This window comes from Schistocerca nitens, chromosome 4 (genome assembly GCF_023898315.1).
Source record: "Schistocerca nitens isolate TAMUIC-IGC-003100 chromosome 4, iqSchNite1.1, whole genome shotgun sequence".
Classification (NCBI taxonomy): Eukaryota; Metazoa; Arthropoda; class Insecta; order Orthoptera; family Acrididae; genus Schistocerca; species Schistocerca nitens.
This window is the reverse complement of record NC_064617.1, coordinates 111,371,367-111,384,969: the sequence shown is the minus strand read 5'-3', so window position 1 is coordinate 111,384,969 and position 13,603 is coordinate 111,371,367. Positions and strand designations below refer to the sequence as shown.

The window sequence follows — 13,603 nt, the reverse complement described above, 5'->3', positions numbered from 1 at the left end:
ACTCACCGTGCTTTTGTTGAGTGCCAGGTCTCCTTAGACATTCTACAAGCGCCTTTGAATAACTGCGATGCTCAGATTTTCCGCCAAAAGAAACTCAACCATACCTGTCTGCTTGGAACGGATCTCTGTTACAGATGCCATTTTAAAGTCTACCTATAACGCCGCCACTTATCGGAACGTCATGAAACTATAGGAACTGAAGCGGGAATATTGTAGGTTGTCCCACAACAAATTCCTCATTTTTTCAGGTGAAATTACCCGAGCAGAAAAAATTGCATTACTTATAGAACGCCCCTCCTAAACGCTGGTCATTTACGGGTTACTAAACAGCCCACAGACTTAAAATAAGACTAAAGGAACTGATCTGTAGCTAGATTTAAAATTTGCTTTGTTATCAGACAGAAAGATTCTTATTGGGTAAACGATATAAAGGGTGAACCAAAGCGAACCAAAATTCGCGCACTCGGAGGCCACAGCGCAGTTGCTTGCGTACTAACAGGACAAATATCTGTTACAAAATTTCGTTCCGTGCCATATTTTCGGTAGAAAATGGACACAGAAGGTAGCCAGCGTGGCAAAGGTACGATAAGTACCCGTACCGGATCTAGGTATAATTTTTTTTTTCTAGTTTTGCTCAGTAATGCTGTTTCTTAAACGATACATATCCTGCAACTGCAGTTTTTTTAAGTCGAGCGTAACAATTATTACTCACACTTGGCAGAAATATTTGTAAAGTGCAATAATCAGTTCAGATTAATTACGTATGATAGGACATAAGTAAATACAAAAGTTATCAACTAAGAAGGGCTGAAATCTGAAAGATACAGTTAGTCGTTACACGATGATGATGATAAAAATAGTAACTGAGTTGGGTAATTACCCGTGAATAGGGTTGCTAGTCACACAGGTGATGCAATGCGCCGGCCGTGGCGGACGTGCGGTTCTAGGCGCTCCAGTCCGGAGCCGCGCTGCTGCTCCGGTAGCAGGTTCGAATCCTGCCTCGGGCATGGGTGTGTGTGAAGTAGTTCTAAGTTCTAGGGGTCTGATGACCACAGCAGTTAAGTCCCATAGTGCTCAGAGCCATTTGAACAGGTGATGTAATCTCCTATACAGAATGAACCAGAACTCCGGAGACAAACTTGCAGATGTTGTTGAGGGATACATTCTGAGTATTTTCGTATGAGCTCACGTCGATGTTTCTACCAATTTAAACTATCATCAATATATCCATCGAAAAACCTGCGACGTTCTACGCAGTTTATTGACTCCTGTTCATGTGCTACATTAATTGTTGGTATTACTCCATTTCTTGTGCAGAACCAAATCTACTGTGACTTTCTTTCTATAATTAAGGTACAGTCCACTTGCAGAGAAACACTTAATAATCCTTCAAAAAAGATTACTTTCTTTGCTTTCTGTGTAACAGTATTAAATGCAAACACTTTTGTCGTTTGCAGAAACTTCCAACTCTGTCTGATTTGTGTTAAGTGGAAGGTCATTAATATATACAGGGTGTCCCTCCTAACTTTTCCACCTCATATATTTTCGAAATAAAATAGAACGTGAAAAATGCAATTGGCGAATGGTGTACCTGTGTCAGGGGTTCACGCAATGGGCAGGAATGCACAATTCATAAATGTAAACAAACATTACTTTCAACACAAAATGTTACCCTGCCCCACTTTTATGACGTTGGATCTGTTTCTACAGACTTAGTCATATACATACATTCATTTCTGGAAATATCTTACCGGGAACCAATTATAAAAAGCGTTATTTGGGTCTCGTTAAATTGTGGGCAGCTATGTCGACTGTGTTAGTAGAGACACTTCACGGTTCTACTCTATGGTGTGCTTTACTTAAGGGAAAAAATTATTAATGGCCCAGTCTCCTTGGCCGAACACGACCTTCTTATTGTGGACAGCGAAGAGCTACCCATTTCCTGAATGACTAAAAGAATACTCATTTTTGTTCTGTTATGATTTTAATCATTGTTACTGCAGTACATGTCCCTCAGTATCGAGATATTATTAAGTGAAAAACGACATTAATTTTTAGGAAGTGTACGTTTCTAGTGACATAGGCCTCCTTTTCACTTCTTTGTCCTCCAATTTGTGATTCGTTTCTTTTGTTACAGGTCGCCTCAGCCGCCTCGGCCGTCCATACCCGCAGGTAAATGGAAATATTACACATCTGTTGTGTTGTACAAGTAAGTGCGTACGTGTCAGCTAAATTAGGGATGTGAGTTTGTACTTTGGTGATGCCTGATCTGACGCGTGACATGCTAGAAACTACTGTTGGTAGAACGTCTGTGGCAAGAAATTTCTTTCGATACATACTTTTCGGCAGCCAAGAAACGGTTGGTTCTCAAAATGTGAACGAGTAAGGGGAAAACGTGTTGCTCGAAACAGAAGCTAAACGTAGATAGCTGTGCTCGGTGAATAATATGTTGGCGATGTAAATTGGATTTCGTTAACTAAGGTAAAAGAGCCCTGTTGCGTAACATTCCCTAAAGTATCCCTGCGTTGTTGAATCTTCTTTACAGTTAGTGTTGAAAGTTAAGTACTGAGACAGTGGCTTGCCTAATATTCATCTATTTTTTGTTAACTGCTTACGTGATATTTCGTGATGTAGCAAGTGTTGCAGTTCACGCGCTGTCTTTCCTGGCAAGCTTCATGACTTTCATTGAGAAGGTGTGACGTCTGTTCCGCCTTCGTGAGCCAGTCTAGACATTCATGCCATCTCTTCTTGCGTCTTCCGAGACTGCGTTTTTCACGTAGTACACATTTTATGGTTTATATAAGTAATTGCCAGTCTCTCAATCCTTCAACATGGCGCTTCCGATTATCTCTATAGACACAGGGTATCCCAGAAATTGGATACAAACTTCGCGGGGTTGTAGAGAGTGTCTTAAGGAATAAATCGAGGCCAGGAATCTAGGTCCAGAAATCGAACGATGCTACACAGCGTCGAAGTTATAGGCGCCGGCGCCTGCCAATAGGCCACCCCTTCGGCAGCAGACATGACTTCGTACGCTGACGGATCATAGGGGGAACGTCTCGCGATGTTGTGATCGCGACTGACTGCCACAATCGCCAGTGGGTGAGATGGACGTAGCTGCTGCGTAGACAGACTACGTCTCCTGTGAATGCAATGCTCTGTTGCCTCAGTGGATGACGGTTTCGGACGCAGGTTTCCATCCGCATTTTATTTTTCTCCTGTATACCGAAAAGGGTTCCATGAGAAAAATAAACTGCTGATGGAAACCAGTGTCTAAAACCGTCATCCACAGAGGCAGCAGTACATTGCATTCGTAGGAGACAAGGCCTTTCTATCCACCAGATAATTCCATCTTCTCCACTGGCGACCGTGGCAGTCAGTTGCGATCACTGAATAGCAAACAACATTGCGAGACGTTACGCCTACGGTCCGTCAGCGTACAGTCACGTTTGATGCCGAAGGAGTAGCCTAGTGGCAGGCGCCGGCGCCTATAACTTCGATGCTGTGTAGTGTCGTTGGATGTCGTTTCCGAACACACGTTTCTATACTGCATTTGTTCCTCAAGATACCTTCTACAACCACTCGAAGTCTGTCGCAAAATTTCTGACACGTCATGTACGTATCGTTTCGTTTGCTGGTTGAACTTTTTAACTTTTTTATAATATCTTCATTGTTTGCTATAGGAATCTGATTTGACATTTTAAATATTTCTTTCTCTGTCGTTGTTTCATAAAACTAAAATGGAAATTTAATTTTACCCATATTTTGCAGCTTCAAACGTGACTATGCTGAATAAACTTGAGGTATGAATTAAAAAACGCCTTCAGTCACAATTTTTCGTGTTTTATTCAGTGCAAGATGCATTTCGGACCCTGTGGGTGCATCTTCAGGTGTAATTCGTCATAATACATGATTTATTTGTTCTCTTGAATGAGATGAAATACATATTCCTGTCACGTAAAGGTTTGATGTTAGGTTACAAAATAAGTCAGACGCGGAAAATATATGTGAAATAGTGGAAAATATGAATACTGTAAACTTACCAAATAATCCAAGAAAAGCGTTTTTAACGTTTTAGTAACAGTATAAGTTTTTTCCTCCATCGTTTTCAAGCACATCACTTCATTCAAGAGGCGCTTTCGTTAGCACATGTTTGTAAACATTTCACAGATGTTTCTGTACATTGCGTGGTTAAAGATGAATTTTTCATGATGCTAAAGATATAATTTTTAAACAGGTGACATATGCAGGAAACAATTGACACATGCAGGAAATAACTTTAGAACAGGTCTTTAAAATTACTGAAATGCAAGCCATAGCTATTTCAGTAATTTTAAAGATCTGTTCTAATTTCCTGCATATGTCAATTGTTTCCTGCATATTCAACTGTTCAATGCATATGTCAACGGTTCCAGACTGAAGCGCCTAGAACCGCTCGGCCACCACGGACGGCAGACAACAGAAATATATGCTTCTCATGCATTAAATTTGTTTATATTCTGTTGCTTTCAGCGGAATAAGCTGCAAATATGGACACATTTGAAAGATTTTCTTCAAGAATGAGTTGTACCCAATGTCATTGAATCATGTGATTCGGCTGTTTATGCATGTATTTCACGTTAATTCATGTCTCTTTGAAACTTAGCAAACGAATGGAACGCAAAAATATAACAACTATTCCATCAAGTAAACAGATAATAATTAAAAACAAACATTACCCTTCAGACGCATGTGACTGCTTTCTCACTGGTTGGAGCAGCTGTCAAACGGTAACAACTTTCGCACCTGAATGGCGTGGTTGTATCTATTAGACTGTGCCATCACTTTGGCGGGTCGCCTGCCGCTCTGGATGAAGCGTGTAAAATAACGTGAACGGTTGTCAGATAGGAGGAACTGCTCTCGCGTCACAGTTTCCCCGTCCGCGTAGCCTCTTGTCATTGCCCTCAAGTCAATGGGCGGAGGTGTAAACACTCGAACCGAGTCGATAAGATAGTTCTGTATCGTGGGAACATTCCGCTAGCTACAAGTCGGCCGCCGGCATCGAGCCGTGCAGCTGCGAGTAGAGAATTGTTCTTCAGCCTGCGTTATCTTGTTGTTCTCTTTTCTCTGTAAAAAGGCGGCCATTCTTCTAGCGAGTGCACCGTCGATAACGGGAGTAAGGACCTTGTACTGGATAGACACGAACGACTGTGTGGAGTAAGCTCGTTTCTGCCCTGTGGCGTTCTCGCTTACTGCGCTGTTGCTAGCGGTAGGTCAAGAACTTTTTTTGTTCTTCATGCTGAGTGATAAATGCGAGGCACTGTTTTCTTTCTCGTCAATGGCCAGTCTCTCAGCATGTATTTCTTCACAAGTATATTCATTTACTATCCTTGATAGTTTGACTAAGAGCTCAAAGTCGTTAACTTTGGCACTGACCTGTGTAAAAATATGTACACTGAAGTAAAGCTTTCCTCGGCCCGAAAGTTGGAAAGTGATTTGCCCTTGTCTTCGTCCCACCTTTGAACTGACCAAGTCAGTTAATCATGTAGGGACCTACAGTCCAGCGTGGACGTGGAACCGTGATGCAAACTTGTCATTTTTCACGTTAACAAATCATTGACAGAGTTACTAGTGGTTCGCTTCTTGACACAAGGTTTTTTTCCCCTAACATTAGCGTTTTTATTAGGTTTTGATACTTTATTATTACTTTAATATAAGTATATACTATAATATTTAATGTTAAGTAAATATGAGTTCACCTCTTTTTGAGGGGTGACTTTGTTCGATTGACTTAATCTACAGGACAGCTTGCGCTACTTGTATAAAGATATTTTGCTCCTTTTTCTTTTACGCTTCGTAATTCACATGTTGCAAATATTCTGCTACTGGGTAGGAACAGTGATCAAGTAAGACTGACCTTGAGGTTTTACTAAAATGTGGGAATGATGAAATAATGTTTATCTTATGCGGAGAGGTATTCCAAATTTGTACCGCACTGTTTGTAATGGAACTTTTATAAGCCTGTGTCCTTATTGATTGGACATGATACTTTCCTTTTCATGGACGATGGGAGGAAATGTGCGTTTTAATAGAGCTAACGTGGGAATTCTACCCGCGCCCGTTGAATAATCAGTGTGATTTACGAACTAGAAACATCCCTGAACTGCCGCTGGAGTGCATTGCGATCGCGTATTCCACGTTGGGGCCCACGTACCGTATGCACAAATCGTATCGTTCCTGAGCGTTCAGCAGCACGTTGAACTTGGCACGCTCAAAGTTAAAGTTCGACAGCACGGCCCGTGTGCCGACGGCTTTAGGCCAGAGGACTCAACTCTGGACTTGGACTCTCACAAATATGCACTGAACCATTGAGTGACACAGAAAATATGGATATTCAGTTATATTTTGGTTGCAGGTTTGCTGCTGTTTTGCGTCTAAGGGCGAATTGAAATTCCAGGCCCGAGGACTCAACTCTGGACTTGGACTCTCACAAATATGCACTGAACCATTGAGTGACACAGAAAATATGGATATTCAGTTATACACTCGTGGAAATGGAAAAAAGAACACATTGACACGGGTATGTCTGACCCACCATACTTGCTCCGGACACTGCGAGAGGGCTGTACAAGCAATGAGCACACGCACGGCACAGCGGACACACCAGGAACCGCGGTGTTGGCCGTCGAATGGCGCTAGCTGCGCAGCATTTGTGCACCGCCGCCGTCAGTGTCAGCCAGTTTGCCGTGGCATACGGAGCTCCATCGCAGTCTTTAACACTGGTAGCATGCCGCGACAGCGTGGACGTGAACCGTATGTGCAGTTGACGGACTTTGAGCGAGGGCGTATAGTGGGCATGCGGGAGGCCGGGTGGACGTACCGCCGAATTGCTCAACACGTGGGGCGTGAGGTCTCCACAGTACATCGATGTTGTCGCCAGTGGTCGGCGGAAGGTGCACGTGCCCGTCGACCTGGGACCGGACCGCAGCGACGCACGGATGCACGCCAAGACCGTAGGATCCTACGCAGTGCCGTAGGGGACCGCACCGCCACTTCCCAGCAAATTAGGGACACTGTTGCTCCTGGGGTATCGGCGAGGACCATTCGCAACCGTCTCCATGAAGCTGGGCTACGGTCCCGCACACCGTTAGGCTGTCTTCCGCTCACGCCCCAACATCGTGCAGCCCGCCTCCAGTGGTGTCGCGACAGGCGTGAATGGAGGGACGAATGGAGACGTGTCGTCTTCAGCGATGAGAGTCGCTTCTGCCTTGGTGCCAATGATGGTCGTATGCGTGTTTGGCGCCGTGCAGGTGAGCGCCACAATCAGGACTGCATACGACCGAGGCACACAGGGCCAACACCCGGCATCATGGTGTGGGGAGCGATCTCCTACACTGGCCGTACACCACTGGTGATCGTCGAGGGGACACTGAATAGTGCACGGTACATCCAAACCGTCATCGAACCCATCGTTCTACCATTCCTAGACCGGCAAGGGAACTTGCTGTTCCAACAGGACAATGCACGTCCGCATGTATCCCGTGCCACCCAACGTGCTCTAGAAGGTGTAAGTCAACTACCCTGGCCAGCAAGATCTCCGGATCTGTCCCCCATTGAGCATGTTTGGGACTGGATGAAGCGTCGTCTCACGCGGTCTGCACGTCCAGCACGAACGCTGGTCCAACTGAGGCGCCAGGTGGAAATGGCATGGCAAGCCGTTCCACAGGACTACATCCAGCATGTCTACGATCGTCTCCATGGGAGAATAGCAGCCTGCATTGCTGCGAAAGGTGGATATACACTGTACTAGTGCCGACATTGTGCATGCTCTGTTGCCTGTGTCTATGTGCCTGTGGTTCTGTCAGTGTGATCATGTGATGTATCTGACCCCAGGAATGTGTCAATAAAGTTTCCCCTTCCTGGGACAATGAATTCACGGTGTTCTTATTTCAATTTCCAGGAGTGTATTTTGGTTGCAGGTTTGCTGCTGTTTTGCGTCTAAGGGCGAATTGAAATTCCAGATGCATCTCTATGCGGCACCTCAGTTATACGAAGTACGTTCAATAAGTAATGCAACAGTTTTTTGTTTCTTTACCAGTTTCGGTTGAAAGAATGCGGAATTTGTTGTGGGGCATCGTGAAATATCCCCGCTTCAGCCCGTGTAGTTTCATGTAGTTCCGGTAGGTGGTGGCGCTATGTGTAGCATTCAAAATGGCGTCTGTAGTGGAAGTGCATTCCAAGCAGGGAGCTGTCACTGAGATTCTTTTGAGGGAAAACCAGAGCACCGCAGATATTCTTAGGCGCTTGCGCTATATCTACGGAGACCTGGCAGTTGGGCGAGGAGTCAAGGTCGCGCAAACCTGGGTGATCTCCCGCTTGCCTGCCAGCCACACACAGGTGAGACTCCTGCAGTGTTGGAACGTGCGGACACTCTCCTTCGAGGTGATGGACGAATCACAGTCAAACACCTCGCTGCTCAAATGGACCTCTGTGGTGGCGGACCCATTCGTCCACCAAGTAGGGTACTCAGATGTGTGTGCCTTTTCGGCTCCACGCCGCCTAACACAAGCCCACAAAAAGGAAACATCCCCTTAGAAATATTAAGAATGACTGTGCTGGTAAACCTCTTAAGTTACTTGATTTTCAAACAGCTGAGCAAAACTGAACGTACTCAGACATGTTTCTCTTTTCTTATTCTGCTCATCACTAAACTGACACACACGTTTTTTTTCCAATAATCCCTACAGAAGAATGGTGTTGACTAACAATAACCTATATCTTTCATGAATCACTTACCTCACAAAAATCTGCGTTACTCGAACTACTGCAATACAGCGAGCGCCAATACTGCCAGCTAAATAAAAGATTCTAACTACTGAAGGCACTAACTACTGATAGGCACAGTTTTTTGTTTTGTTTTTATGTTTATCAGTCCCTAAGCTTACACACTACGTACCTAAATTATTCTAAGGACAAACACACACACCCATGCCCGAGGGAGGACTCGAACCTCCGCCAGGACCAGCCACACAGTCAATGACCGCAGCGCCTTAGACCGATCGGCTAATCCCGCGCAGCAATAGGCATAGTTAGCAAATGAAAGATTTTAGTCGAGAACAAACAATGTATTTACCTTAATAGTGTTCAGAAGTTATATATATATATATATATATATATATATATATATATATATATATATAATCAGTTCATGACATCCGTTGTTGTTGTCTTCAGTCCTGATACTGGTTTGATGCAGCTCTCCACGCTACTCTATCCTGTGCAAGCTTCTTCATCTCCCTGTACGTACTGCAGCCTACATCCCTCTGAATCCGCTTACTGTATTCATCCCTTGGTCTCCCTCTACGGTTTTTACCCTCCACGCTGTCCTCCAATACTAAATTGGTGATCCCTTGATGCCTCATAACATGTCCTACCCACCAATCCCTTCTTCTAGTCAGGTTGTGCCACAAATTTCTCTTCTCCCTAATTCTATTCAATACCTCCTCAATAGTTATATGACCTACCCACATAATCTTCAGCATTCTTCTGTAGCACCACATTTCGAAAGCTACTATTCTCTTCTTGTCCAAACTATTTATCGTCCATGTTTCACTTCCATACATGGCTACACTCCATACATATACTTTCAGAAACGACTTCCTGACACTTAAATCTATACTCGATGTTAACAAATTTCTCTTCTTCAGAAACGCTTTCCTAGCCATTGCCAGTCTACATTTTATATCCTCTCTACTTCGACCATCATCAGTTATTTTGCTCCCCAAATAGCAAAACTCCTTTACTACTTTAAGTGTCTCATTTTCTAATCTAATGCCCTCAGCATCACCCGACTTAATTCGACTACATTCCATTACCCTCGTTTTGCTTTTGTTGATGTTCATCTTATATCCTCCTTTCAAGACGCTGTCGATTCCGTTCAACTGCTCTTCCAAGTCCTTTGCTGTCTCTGACAGAATTAGAATGTCATCGGCGAACCTCAAAGTTTTTATTTCTTCTCCATGGATTTTAATACCTACTCCGAATTTTTCTTTTGTTTCCTTTACTGCTTGCTGAATATACAGATTGAACAACATCGGGGAGAGGCTACAGCCCTGTCTCACTCTTCCCAACCACTGCTTCCCTTTCATGCCCCTCGACTCTTATAAGTGCCATCTGGTTTCTGTACAAATTGTAAGTAGCCTTTCGCTCCCTGTATTTTACCCCTGCCACCTTCAGAACTTGAGGGTATTCCAGTCAACATTGTCAAAAGCTTTCTCTAAGTCTACAAATGCTAGAAACGTAGGTTTGCCTTTTCTTAATGTAGCTTCTAAAATAAGTCGTAGGGTCAGTATTGCCTCCCGTGTTCCCATATTTCTACGGTGTCCATACTGATCTTCCCCAAGGTCGGCTTCTACCATTTTTTCCATTCGTCTGTAAAGAATTCGCGTTAGTATTTTGCAGCCGTGACTTATTAAACTGATAGTTCGGTAAATTTCACGTCTGTCAACGCCTGCTTTCTTTGGGATTGGAATGTTCAGTCTTACAAAGTTCCTTTTTTTTGACGGACACACGTCAGATCGTCCGCTCTCACAATTCTGCCATCTCTCTCCCCACAACCACCACTGCTGGCGGGTCACCTCCAACTGCGAAACACTACAATAGCGAATATTCCAACAATGCCAACTAACCACAGATTGCACACAGCACAGTCAGTGATTTTCATATAGAGCGCTACGAGGCGTTACCAACATAAAAACCTAAACAGCCTACTTACAGCAGCAACGGAGACCATCTGTGCGAAGCTGCTTGCGCGTAACGAGGCTGATCGCGACAGTTTTTTCGAACATCGTCACAGGCGTTGAAACATCGGTTCATCACTTCAGACTGGTAACAAAACGGCTATCCATGGAGTGGTTAGCAATCGCGTCGAAAACCGTCAGTATTAAATGAGGTTGCACGTCTTCTTATGAACGTTCATTGTCTATTTCCTGCTGATGGTGTTAGTTTCTGTGTGCAGTTCTCTGACTGTAACGCTACTGTCAGACATAGCACTCACTAGCACAAATTTGCAATCAGGGTGTGTGGGGTGGCCACGAAAGTGCTCCAGCTATCATACTGAATCGCGCCCCAGACCACAACTGCAGGTGTAAGTCCAGTGTGTTCAGCACGTAGATAGGCTGGTTGCAGGCGCCAACTGTTGTCCTCCTAACCAGCACACAGCCATCGGTGGCACCGCGGCGGAATCAGCTTTCATCAGAGGCGGAAGAGACATTCGCCCTGCCCTACAATGAGCTCGCGCTTGACACCAAATGGAGGTGGTTTGGGGTCAGTGGAATGCACGCTACAGGGCCTCTGGCTCGGAGACGTCCCTGAAGTAGCTGATTTTGTAACAGTTGTTTTGTCACTGGGTGCCAATTGCTGCTGCAAATGCAGTACGATGCGCCAGAGCCATAAACCGAACACGATTGTCTTCGCTCTCGGTAGTGCCATGTGACCATCCGGAGACCGGTCTTCTTACGATCGTACACTCTCGTAACCACCGCTGCCAGCAATCGTGTACAATGGCCACAAACCCGCATAGTCTTTCTGCAATATCCCAGAAGGAACACCCAGCTTCTCTTAGCCCTATTACACGAGGCCGTCCAAAATCAGTGAGGTGTTGCTAATGGCGTCTGTCGCCCCTCTTATGCCTCAGATGTAGAAACACGCCTATCAACTTTCGTGTCTGCTACGTAACTCCTTGGTGCTGCCTTTTTTCCGTCATTGTACATCGACACACTGATTTTTTGGTCTCCATGATCCCCAGTGACTGAAAGCACGAAGATGAACTTCGTTGTTTAAGCAGACCCAGTACGTGTACTTTGCAGTTGTAGCCATCAATGCCGGCCGCGGTGGCCGTCCGGTTCTGGCGCTGCAGTCTGGAACCGCGGGACTGCTACGGTCGCAGGTTCGAATCCTGCCTCGGGCATGGGTGTGTGTGATGTCTTTAGGTTAGTTAGGTTTAAGTAGTTCTAAGTTCTAGGGGACTTACGACCTAAGATGTTGAGTCCCATAGCGCTCAGAGCCATTTGAACCATTTGTAGCCATCAATGCGGAGACTCATATCGTCTGCCGATGATGGTTTGTGGAGATGACTCCCCATCTGTGAGACAAGAAATTATCAAACTTCCTGGCAGATTAAAACTGTGTGCCAGACCGAGACTCGGGACATTTGCTTTCGCGGGCAAGTGCTCTATCGCCTGAGCTACCCAACAACGACTCACCACCTGTCCTCACAGCTTCAATTCTGTCAGTACTTCGTCTCCTACCTTACAAGATTCGCAGAAGAACTTCTCTGAAGTTCGGAAGGTAGGAGACGAGGTACTGGCAGAATTGAAGCTGTCAGGACGGGTCGTGAGTCGTGCTTGGGTAGCTCAGACGGTAGAGCACTTGCCCGCGAAAGGGAAAGGTCCTGAGTTCGAGTCTCGGTCTGGCACACACTTTTAATCTGCCAGGAAGTTTCATACCAGCGCAGAGTGAAAATTTCATTCAAGAAAGTATCACTGCGTCACAACACGAAGCATGTCCGGGTGTCTCAAATTCGTTGCCTGCGAGAAGCAAAGGCTGAGATTTAAATCCCAATCCTGCATACAGTTTTAGTTCGTCAACAAGCTTCAAGCTTCCCATTCGCACTGCATTGCATTTTAAAGCCCACATTTCAGGCTGAGTGTTTTCTTCCTGTTACGAGATAGCGGGCGACAATCGTTTGGTCCTTGACATTTTCTGTTCGTTATTATCAATGTGCGAAAATTTCAGCTCACGTTCTACCTTCTTCAGATAACCTTCCAATGTCGTTACTATTTATCTCTGAATAATACCTTCTTAGCAATCTAACCGTAAATTATGCTCGAAGAGAGTAAGATCTGCGGTGCGATCAGGTCGCTGATAAGCGTAATAAATACTTCAGAGAGAATACTCGTTGTTATTATTAACTTGATTCGTCTTGGTTTATCGTACCTTTCCTGCAGATTGTCGCTTGATATGGCATGCTCCTTGTACGGTCTTTAGATGATGTCAGAGGCATAATGAAATGTAGAATTTTTTTTGCGCGTAGAGCGTTTCGAAATTCCTCACAGCCGAGTGCCAGTAATGGTATTTTATCTGACACAACTACCGATTGTATCGTACACGAACGTGTTAATTATTGCGGATTTTAAAATACGTATTCGCAGATAAGACTACATATACGTTTGGTTTATCGTTAATGAGCGTCGGGGAAAATCCAGCATTACTGGCCTGTACAAGTTCCGGTGAAGGTAGTTAGTCATTACCTTAGGCCCTTTGTGATGTGGGGTGACTTAAAGTGTAAAGGACTGCATTCGAATTTGTGTACAAACGATGTACTTGTGAATGCCATTCGAGAGTTCTCAAAAAGAGAATACAGAGATATAGTTGTACTGAAACATTGTATTGTATGGAACTGGTGACCTAGGAACGACGGAGAGGCTTCGTCCCCGCCGTAGCCCTCAGTGGTTCACAACCCCTAAACAGGCTGCAGCAGTCCACCCACCCCACCACCGCCCCAGGTTTATTGTGCGGTTCCAAAAATATCGAGATTGCGTGGGGAGACATCTGGCCTGTATGG

The 13,603-nt window shown here is 44.8% G+C and overlaps 1 long non-coding RNA gene across 1 annotated transcript in view; it reads left to right on the top strand.

The window, feature by feature from the left end:
• The window catches only part of LOC126251809 (uncharacterized), a 781,546-nt gene that overhangs the window by 161,223 nt on the left and 606,720 nt on the right, over nt 1-13,603 (top strand). Inside the window, exon 2 of the long non-coding RNA XR_007545788.1 lies at nt 2,138-2,172. This is a non-coding gene — a long non-coding RNA (uncharacterized LOC126251809). The remainder of the gene's footprint in view (nt 1-2,137; nt 2,173-13,603) is intronic.